The sequence below is a fragment of the Rana temporaria genome, chromosome 7 (genome assembly GCF_905171775.1).
Source record: "Rana temporaria chromosome 7, aRanTem1.1, whole genome shotgun sequence".
Taxonomy (NCBI): domain Eukaryota; kingdom Metazoa; phylum Chordata; class Amphibia; order Anura; family Ranidae; genus Rana; species Rana temporaria.
Window position 1 is genome coordinate 7775386 of NC_053495.1, and position 8973 is coordinate 7784358.

The following is an 8973-nucleotide window of genomic DNA, read 5'->3' on the forward strand; positions in this document are numbered from 1 at the left end:
CAGAAACACAGTATAGAGGACATGTACAGTAAATATACTTGCTCTTTGTCTGGAATAAAGGTCACTTATACTGTAAGCCAGGGCTCAAAATTTCAAGTCCTGAGCTACTAGCCAGGCCTTAAGAGTTACTCGCCACCAGTTGCCCCACCCAATTCCTACCCTACCCTACCCCTAATCACGCCCTTATAAATTATCTCATGAAATTACACTTAAATGTTTTATGCATAATTAAGTTACAAAATAAATATTAACAACAACTTTATCTGTGCCCGTCAATGCAGCCTCAACTGTGCCCAACAATGCAGCCTACCTGTGTCCATCAACGCTGCCTCACCTGTGCCCAACAATGCAGCCTACCTGTGTCCATCAATGCCGCGTCACCTGAGCCCAACAATGCAGTCTACCAGTGCCCCTCAATGCCGCCTCACCTGTGCCCAACAATGCCGCTTCACCTGTGCCCAACAATGCAGCCGACCTGTGCAGGGGAAAAGAGAGGTGAGGAAGAGAATTGCTGGCCGGATCATCAGAGCGCAGAAGAACATCACTGTAACAGCTTTCATTTGAATTGCCGAGTGTTTCTGCCGCTCGCCGTCACATACAGCCCCGCCTATTGGCCAGGGTACTTTGATCCACTTTACACATCCTGACATTGGACGGGTGATCGGTCTATCAAAGTACCCAGGCCAGGAGGCGTGGCTGTGTGTGACAGTGAGTGTGGGGACAGGGGCGGACTGACAAATCATGGGGCCCCGGGCAAAAGGTTATGGGGCCCCCCCGGGCAATAGGGGATTATGGGGCCACACAGCACACACACACAGTATACATACACAGTATACACACACACAATATACACACACTGTTTACATACACACAGAATACACATACACACAGCTATAATCTTGGGATTTTTTTTAAAAACACAGATTTTTACATACTGTCCCTCGTTTTACTGAGGCTGGCTACCCTGGTGGCCTGGGGTCCTCGGGCAATGCCCGAGTGCCCGAATGGTCAGTCCGCCCCTGTGCAGGGAACACTTTGCAATTCTAATCAAAACTATAACAGCAATGTTCCTTAGCTCTCTTATGATCCGGCCGCCTGCTCTCCTCTCTGTTCCCCGGGGCTCCCATTCAACTCTCCTGCCTCCCCCGGCAGCTCACGCTCGCTAGCCCTCATTTTCCACTCACAAAGTGCGAGTAGGCGAGTGGAAAATTTTAGGGTTGCTGTAAGCCATAATATCTTCTATTCAATGAGTTCATCAGACACAAGGTTCAGTTTAGAAAATTCTGCTCTAGACCCCCATTACACCTTACAATAGCCTGGTCTATAATGTATTTCTGGCCCCCAGAACACCAATTGGTCTTTCCGCTATATCCATTCCCCAGCACAGATGTTTTCCCCTATATTCCACCCCCAGAATATTTATTGGCCTTTACACTATATGCCTCCTCCAACGTACCCATGTTGCTTTACTCTATATCCTGCCCCAGCACACATACTAGCCTTTACTCTTGTAGCGCCCTCTACTGTAGAGCATTAGGTAGTGTACAGTAATTAGGTTTTCCTGTAGTGTAGGTAAATTGTTTGGTTTAGCTGGCAGCCAAGCCTGTGTTTTGAATCTGGGTCAGGGTGAGTGACTCAGGGAGACTGGATGACTCATCAGGAAGAACCTCTGGTGCCTCCCCCTACTTGCTGGAACTTTGGAGAAACTTCCAGAAAAATGGGAGGGAGGTTAGGAGGAGCTGCCTGGAGTATTGATGAGGGCCCCAGCTAATCCCTGGCCAAATAGGTTGGCAGAGGGAGGTCATCTTGATGTTTCTTTGTACATGAACTTGAGTATAACCTCTCATATCATCTCCATTCTGAGTAGTGTTTACTTCGTAGAGCAACAAATAAATAAAGGCATCCCTAGATATCACACAGTTGGAAAGTCCCATGTCCGAGCCACTATGATCTCACAGCCTGATTGGTTTGGTGCTCTGGTGTTGAGGTCTAGACTAGTCTGGTGTTGAGGTCAGATCTGCTGTTGAAGTCTGGGCTGCTGTTGAGGAATGATCTGTTGTGGAGGTCTGGTCTTAAAGTCTGGTCTGGTATTGAGATCTGGTTTGGTTTTGAGAACTGGTAAAGTGTTGAGGTCTAGACTAGTCTTGGGGTCTGGTTTGGTGTTGAGGTCTGATCTGGTGTTGAGGTCTGATCTGGTGTTGAGGTCTGGTCTTGTTTTGAGGTCTGATCTGGTGTTGGGGTCTGGTCTGGTGTTGAGGTCTGGTTTGGTGTTGAAGTTTGGCCTGATGTTGAGGTCTGGTGTTGAGGTCTGATCTGGTGTTGAGGTCTGGTCTGGTGTTGAGGTCTGGTCTGGTGTTGGGGTCTGGTCTGGTCTTGAGGTCTGGTTTGATGTTGAGGTTTGGCCTGATGTTGAGGTCTGGTCTGGCGTTGAGGTATCATGGCAGGCATCAAGCAGTTCATTTAAAATGCTCCTGCCTGCTATTGCCACCTTTAGTTGCTTTTAGTGACGTTTATTGATCAAACAGTCCCACTTATACAACCACAACAGTATTTACAGATCTCACCTGTCACATTGAGAAATGTTCCATTTCCATATCCCGACACTGCATGGCTAAACTGAAGAGTGACTTCACAGTAATACATCCCAGAGTCTTCCACCTCCACACTGTACAGCACAATGGCGGCTGATCGTTGGCTGATGAATTGATTGGTATCTGCTGTAGAGAGCCTCCCAGAGTAATTCCGAATATTTTCAGCGACCTCCAACCCAGATTTTATCATGTCTCTGTGCCACTTGTAGGATCCCATCGTAGTGCTCTCCTCACCACTGATATTGTAGTCACATGGTATGGTGACTGAACTGCCCTCTATGGCCCATAGTATTGGAATCTGCGATACGTGGATTGTCTGTGATAGAAGTCCTGATAGATAGATAGATAGATAGATAGATAGATAGATAGATAGATAGATAGATAGATAGATAGAAATAAAGATAGATAAATACACAGGAACATAATTTATCCTTCACTTTACTAAAGGTTTTCATAAAGAATGGACAAATTCAACCAGTGTGAACTCCATCTTCCTTTGTCTCATGCACCAGTGGACGTGGTTCTGCCACTAAATAAATATCTACAAATAATTACAGCTGCATTAGAGGGAAAACTTGTACTCAGTACATATACAATGTTGTTTTCCTGCATTTGTTGTTGAATGAATGCATTATGAAAATATTATTCTCGGTAGTTGAGTATTATTGAGTATTTTCTTCTTCCATTTAATAATCCATAGTCTTTGCCATCATCTTACCACTATCCCCTCCGCCCTTCCTCATCCCCTAGTATGATGACCCACCATAGTTTTCACCATAACCTACCTTGCCCCTAGTATGATGGCACACCATTGTCCGCGCCATCACCTACCTCATCCCCAGTATGATGGCCCACCATTGTCTTCACCTTCACCTACCTCATACCCTGTATGATGGCCCACCCTAGTCTTCGCCATCACCTACGTCATACCCAGAAGGATGGCCCACCATAGTCTTCACCATCACGTACCCCATCCCCAGTATGATGGCCCACCATAGTCTTTTTTACCACCTAACTCACCCCTAGTATGATGGCCCACCATAGTCTTTGTCACCACCTACCTCACCCCTAGTGTAATGGCCCACCATTAGGGTGACCACATTTCCAAACTACTATTCAGGGACACCCCCCCTCCCAAAAATCAGCTTGTGCTGTAACGAATCACAGCACAGTGATTGGACATAAGAGGTGGGATTTATGATTTATCCAATCACAAGCAGGGATTGTGCTCCTCAAGGCATTCCCAGCCAGGACAAGTACTGCCAGTGAGTAAAGCGGTGATGTGGCAGGCCTTTTTGAGGCCATCAGATCGGCCCTGGGGGTGGCTGTGTCATTTTCATTCCGGGACACTGTGTTGTCCTGGAATAAAGGTACCCGGGACAGACCTGCAAAATGCGGGACTGTCCCAGGCATCCCGGAACACGTGGTCACCCTACTCACCATAGATTTCTCCTTCACCTACCTCATCCCCAGTATGATACCATAGTCTTTGCCATCACCTACCTCATTCCTAGTATTATGGCCCACCATATTCTTTGCCATCGCCTATCTCACCACTCATTTTTCGAATGTTCAATAATGAGACAGATGGACATTGCATACAATATATCTCCTCACCTCGCAGAGCTGCCAGTATAATCAACAGAGTCTCTTTCTCCAGCATGGTCTTGTCAGTGACAGGCAAACGAGTGACAGAAAATAACCCAGCTCTCTGCAGCACAGTGGCTGAAGGAACAGAAACCAGCGGAGAGAACTGAAATAAGGACTTCACAGAATAAATAAATATTTAACAGAAACCAGACAACCAGCTACAGGTAGATTGTAATCACTGGACCATGGCCCCCAACTTCCCTTCTTTTAGGATTGACCCTGGTTTGGAAAGATTTGCTCTTCTTTGGAAACATTGGCCCTCATTTTGGAGACATGTTCATCTCTTGGAGGACTTAGATGTGTTATGATTAGGGGCAAAAAGGTACATACTGTCTGCATGTTCTTATATTCATTTGTTTAATATGTTATTTATTTTTGGTTAATAAAAGGTTGCTATGGCCATTTAAACTCCAGTCGGTGTCATGTCCAGTCAATTTATTATAAGTGATCAGTGAAGTGGTGGTCGGGCAGTTTGGACAAAGCTTCTTTTGTACCCCAGTCAAGGATGTTCAGAAGCTGGTGCGAGTGCAGAGTAGGGTACCTAAACGACCAGGGCCCCTTTCATGTGGGCGCTGTCATGCCGTAAAACTAAGCAGTTGAGGCACATTTGTTAACTCGCCTCAGATGCCTTTCAAAATCAGGCAATGGCTGCCAGATAGCCCCATACACCCATAATAATAAGGGTAGGTCGTGACTGGCAGGAGGTTCCACCTACCACCACGCCTCTTAAGGGTGAATGGAAAAGTTTACCCACCATTGATGATTGGAGTTCAGTCCATTGAAAGCCATAAAAATTATACCCACCATTGATGATTGGAGTTCAGTCCATTGAAAGCCATGAAAATGTTACCCACCATTGATGATTGGAGTTCAGTCCATTGAAAGCCATGAAAATGTTACCCACCATTGATGATTGGATTTCAGTCCATTGAAAGCCATGAAAATGTTACCCACCATTGATGATTGGATTTCAGTCCATTGAAAGCCATGAAAATGTTACCCACCATTGATGATTGGAGTTCAGTCCATTGAAAGCCATGAAAATGTTACCCAACATTGATGATTGGAGTTCAGTCCATTAATAGCCATGAAAAGTTTACCCACCATTGATGATTGGCTCTACTTGCTATGATTAGGATTGACTTAGGTGCATTTTTTTTCTTGGGTTTTCTTGTTTCATTTTGGCGCAATCCTTTCTCAGTGTGATGACTTAATGATCATTTTCTTTGTGATCACTAAATCCTGACAACTGTTGGATTTAATCTTCAAAATTCAGTTTCTTTGTTATGTACAGTGGGCCGGATTCAGATAAATTGGTGTATCTATCCTCGTGGCGTAACGTATCTCAGATACGTTACGCCGCCGTAAATTAGGGCGCAAGTTCCGTATTCAAAAAGAACTTGCGCCCTTAGTCCGGCGTAAGCCCGCCTAATTCAAATGTGGATGATGTGGGTGTGTTTTATTTAAATTCACTGTGACCCCACGTATTTGAAGTATTTTACGAACGGCGCATGCGCCGTTGTGAAAAAATCCCAGTGCGCATGCTCGAAATTACGCCGCAAATCGTCATTGCTTTAGACGTGAACGTAACTTACGTACAGCCCTATTCGCAAACGACTTATGCAAAAGACGTAAACTTTTCAAAACTCGACGCGGGAACGACGTCAATACTTAACATAGGATACCCCTCATATAGCAGGGGTAACTTTACGCCGGAAAACGCCTAACGTAAATGACGTAAAAAAATGCGCCGGGCGGACGTACGTTTCTAAATCGGCGTATCTACCTAATTAGCATATTCATCGCGTAAATATACGGAAGCCCCACCTAGTGGCCAGCGTAAATATGCAGCCTAAGATACGACAGTGTAAGACACTTACGCCGGTCGGATCTTAGGGAAATTCTGGAGTATCTAGCTTTCTGAATACAGAAAGAAGATACGCCGGAGCTTCGTAGCACTTACGCGGCGTATCAATAGATACGCCGGCTTAAAGGCTATCTGAATCCGGCCCCTAGTATTTAATTTTTTTTTCTATGATAAATTAATTTATTGGTTTGATAAATCAGGTGTAATAATTTGTTTGGAGTTGAAGCAACTGAGAGCAAAAGAGCTTCGCCAATTTTCACTGTAGTGAAATTAAAAGTTGAGACTGAGACTGAGACTGAGACAGTCATAAGCATTTTGTTGGCATGTCAATATTGGTGGCATGACTGTGTTTCTACTTTCTCTATCAGCTCATCCCCCACAGTTATTACCTTTTGTATCACTGGACCCTCCCTCTTAGATTGTAATGAGCATGACTCTTTGATTCCCCTTGTATTGAATTGTATTGTAACTGTAATGTCTGCCTTCATATTGTAAAGAGCAAACTGTTGGCGCTAAATATCGTATTTATCGGCGTATAACACGCACAAGCTTATAACACGCACCTTAATTTTGAGAGGGAAGTTTCAGGAAGAAAACTTACATTTTAAATAAAGAATTTTCAAGAAAAATAGGGGGCAGTGCCCATCAATGCAGCCTTATCAGTGCCCATCGTCAGCCTTGCCATTGCCCATTAATGAACCCTGATCAGTGCCCATCTGCAGCCTTGCCATTGCCCACCTGCAGCCTCACCATTGAGCCTCATTTCATGGCTTTCAATGAAATAAATCTTATGTATATTTCTCTTAGGAGGTCTAATGTGTCTTTTTATCCTTCTGCTCCTCGTAATATTGGTGTGTTTGGTCTCTAATTGATTGGTATATTTTTATACATTGGTGTGACCCCTTTTTAGGAAGGTAACTCAATTACCACAGGATTTAGGGAATATAAATTAGAACTGAGAGTCTGAGATGTATGAAAGTTTAGCTACAGGTCAATATAACAGATGTGTATTCCGTAATCTGCTCTCCAATCTATTTATGACTTGGTCATTTACGATAGAGACTCACCAGAAGTCCACGACTAAGTAAAGTTTATGATGATGTGCTTTCCTTCTATGCTGGACTGTTTGTAAACTGTGTCATCTGCAAGGCTTGCATAGCATACACAACACTGAAATCTGACAGTATGACTCCCTCCTTCTCGCCACAGAGTGTAAGGCCTCGTACACACGACCGAGAAACTCGACAGAATCCTTCAAGAAACTTGGTGGCAGAGCTTTTTATAATTTTTATTATCTTATTGTCTGAGATGGTATTTAGAGACAAGAGAGATGTCATAAAGGGGACACTCACACACTCAAGAAGACTAAAAACACCTGATTACCATCAATCATACACGCAGATACATCCACCATTCATCAATACACATTTTTACATTCATGAAGATTCCTGAACACCTTATGCTTTGGAACTCGGAGGTTGCAAGAAGTAATTCCTCTTTAAGACTATCCATCGTGAAAGCCACGGCAGCCATTCTAAAAACTCTGGTAACCAGGAATTCAGACCAGTAGCCATTTTGGAACGAGTTATTATGTTGTGTTGATTTTATCTTGTATTCATTTGTGTTCTCTTAAAGTGGAGTTTCCATCCCAAATTTTTTTTTTCATTATTGTGCTCATTAGACCTAAAAAAGTAAAAAAATAAAAACATTTTTTTTACTCATCTGGAAATGCCTGTTGCTATGCGGTCCCACGAAATCTGCCTTTGAAACCACCTAGGATTCTGACATCATCTCCCTCTAATGCTCCTGGGAAATGTGTGTCATCATTTCCCAGGGTGCAGTGCGCTGTCCAATTATCACTCCCCACCCAAGACTTCCAGGAAGTAAGTACTTGTAGGCTTCACAATGCCCACAAGCAAAATGACAACGGTATAGACAAAGTTTTATAAACTATCTTTTTTGAATATCTATGCGGATCGGCGACAGGTTGTAAAATTGTAAGTGACCGGATTTATATTATAAAAACGCAGGATGAAAGGACATACATTTAAAAAATGCTAATTGTGGTTGGAACTCCGCTTTAACCACTTGGGATCCGCCTGCCGTCAATAGACGGCTACAGTGCGGATCCCAAAAGCCAAACCGCCGTCAATTGACGGCCGCCCCTTTGGGCGTTCCCCGCGCGCGCTCCAGAGCGCGCTGCGGGGAAAATCTGTGTTGGCCGTGTCCCTCGGACACAGCCAATTACAGATCGCCGCGAACGGCCAATCAGAGTGGCCGTTCGCGAGGCGATCTGTGCGGCCAATGAGAGAGGATCTCATATGTAAACATATGAGATCATCTCTCATTGCCGTTTTACACAGAGACAGCGGTGCTGTCTCTGGAGAGGAGACCGATCTGTGTCTCTTGTACATAGAGACATAGATCGGTCACCCCCCCAGTCACCCCCCCTCCACCTACAGTTAGAACACTAAGCAGGGATACATTTAACCCCTTCCTCACCCCCTAGTGTTAACCCCTTCAATGCCAGTCACATTTATACTGTAATTAGTGCATATTTATAGCACTGATCGCAGTATAAATGTGAATGGCGCCAAAAATGTGTCCGATGTGTCCGCCATAACGTCGCAGTCCATTAAAAATCGCAGATCGCCGCCATTTCTAGTAAAAAAAATAATTAAAAAAAAATAATTCTGTCCCCTATTTTGTAAGCGCTATAACTTTTGCGCAAACCAGTCGCTTATTGCGATTTTTTTTTTTTTGTTTACCAAAAATATGTAGAAGAATACGTATCGGCCTAAACTGAGAAAAAAAAATGTTATTTTTTTTTTAAATTGGGATATTTATTATAGCAAGAAGTAAAAA